At 44.5% G+C, this 2,268-nt stretch overlaps 1 non-coding gene across 1 annotated transcript; it reads right to left on the reverse strand.

Moving 5' to 3' along the window:
* Nucleotides 1-1,730: 1,730 nt before the first annotated feature.
* LOC118583254 lies at nt 1,731-1,837 on the reverse strand. Its single transcript, XR_004944844.1, has one exon. It is a non-coding gene; the product is annotated as a U6 spliceosomal RNA (small nuclear RNA).
* Nucleotides 1,838-2,268: the final 431 nt, after the last annotated feature.

The raw sequence follows: 2,268 nt of genomic DNA on the forward strand, positions 1-2,268 counted from the left end.
AACATTAGCCTCTAGGATTTAGGGACAGGTAGCCAGCCTGGGCTCCAGATTTTGTAACTCCAAACCTTATAATGACACAATGCAGATCAGATCTTAGGCCCTTGGTATGTTTTGACGCAGATCTTTCTACCATAAGCAACCACCCCCCTCAGATTATCTGCCAACAAATCTGATGAGAACTTATTGTCCCAGGACTCCAGGTAAAATTGTGTACTGACTGCCTAAACTTTACTTCCAAAGTCAACCTTGACAGAGACTGAGTGAGCAAAGTAAGAAGGCTTGAAAACTAGTTTTTAACTAAAAACAAAACAAAAACACACAGAAAAAACAAACCCCTAACCAGGAGGTGGTGACACACGTCTTTAGTCCCAGCACACAAGAAGGCAGAGGCAGGCAGGTCTCTATTTGTGTTTGAGGCTAGCCTGGCCTGCAGAAAAAGTTCCAGGACATCCATGGCTACACAGAGAAACTCTGTCTCCAAAAACCAAAAACCACAACAAACAAACCAACAAAACAAAGCATTTTCTGTGTATGGGTGTTTCACCTGCATGTCTATCTGTGAAACATGTGTCAGTGCCCTCCAAGGCCAGAAGGTGTGCGATTCCCTATAGATTATGAAGAGCCGTGTGGTGCTGGGAATAAAACTTAGATGTTCTGGCAGAGTAACCAGTTCTCTTAACAACAAAGCCATCCCGCCAGCCTTGTTTGTTTTGGTTGTTTGTTTTGTTGTTGTTTTTCAAAGCAGGGCTTCTCTGTGTAGCCATGGCTGTCCCGGAACTCACTCTGTAGACCATACTGGCCTTGAACTCGGAGATTTCCCCCTGCCTCTGCCTCCAGCATGCTGGGATTAAAGGCGTACACCACCACACCCGGCTAGTTCTTAACTTTCTTAACCACAGGTTCCCTAGTTCTTAACTTTCTTAACCACAAGTTCCCTTATAAGTCACAGGAAAAGTTAGCCCTTTAACATGAACATAGAATACCATTTTGCATATAATCTCACATGATTCACAAAGATCCTCCATATGTTTATCATGTTAGGAAGCCAATCCAGAGAGAAATTATTTGCCTAAGCTTACACAGTTAAGAGAATGGATTGAAATTCAAACTTGCCTGGTTTTGTTATTATTTGTCTGTTGAGATGGGTTCCGTATAGCCCAGGCTGGCCTCTCACCTCTGACCCTCTGGTCCCTACCTGCTGAGTACTGGAATTACAAGCATGTGCTGCCCAACTTCTTCTTTCCCCGAGTTCCCTCCCTTTCTTTCAGATAGGATTAGCAGCTTGCCTTGTAACGCAGGCTAGTTTTGACCTTTCATTCCTGCCTTATCTCCTAAACGTCCAAAGCTTGTGCTGCCACACCTAGTTTGAAATGGGAATTTCCTGATTTCTAGTATATAATCAGTTGTTTGTTTTTTTTAAGTATCTATGTGTTGTATGTGTGGAGGTCAGACACAGCTCTCAGGAGTCCATGCTCTCCTTCTACAATGTGGGTTCTAAAGACTGAACTCAGGTGGTCAGGCTTGACAGCAAGTCCCTTCCCTGCTGAGCCATCTCACCAGCCCACCCCCTTAACATAAAATGCACTGGGCTATGGTGGTACATGCTTCTACTTCCAGCACTCAGGAGGCAGAGGCAGGTGGACCTCTGTGAGTTTGAGGCCAGCCTGGCATAGTTAGTTCTAGGACAGTCAGAGCTACACAGAAAAACCCTGTCTTGAAAAAAAAAATAAATAAATAAAGAATGCTTCACAAATTTTCTTGTCATTTTTTGTGTAGGGCTTATGCAAATCTCTCGGTATTGTTCCAATTTTAGTATATGTACTGCCAAGAAGAGCACTGTAATGGACAGTTTCTTACAAGCTGTCCAATCAGACTGCATATATGGGAGCCCCAAAGTACCTTGGGATTTTTTTATTACTAAATATATTTATTAAAATTTTTTCCAATTTACATACCAACTCCAGTTCCCCCTCCCTCCCCTTCTCCTGCCTCCTCACCTCCCTCCCAATCTGCCTCCATCCACTCCTCTGAGTGAGTAAGGCCTTCCATGGTAGTCAACAAAGTCCAGCCTACCAAGTTGAAGGAGAGCCTAGCCCCTCCCCATTGTATCAAGGCTGAGCAAGGTATCCCACCACAGGGAATGGGTTCCATAAAGCCAGTTCATGTACCTGGGATAAGTCCTGGTTCTGCTGCCAGGGACCCCACAAACAGATAGAGTCACACAACTGTCACCCACATTCAGCGGGCCTAGTTTGGTCCCATGTAGGT

The sequence above is a fragment of the Onychomys torridus genome, chromosome 4 (genome assembly GCF_903995425.1).
Source record: "Onychomys torridus chromosome 4, mOncTor1.1, whole genome shotgun sequence".
NCBI classification, from domain to species: domain Eukaryota; kingdom Metazoa; phylum Chordata; class Mammalia; order Rodentia; family Cricetidae; genus Onychomys; species Onychomys torridus.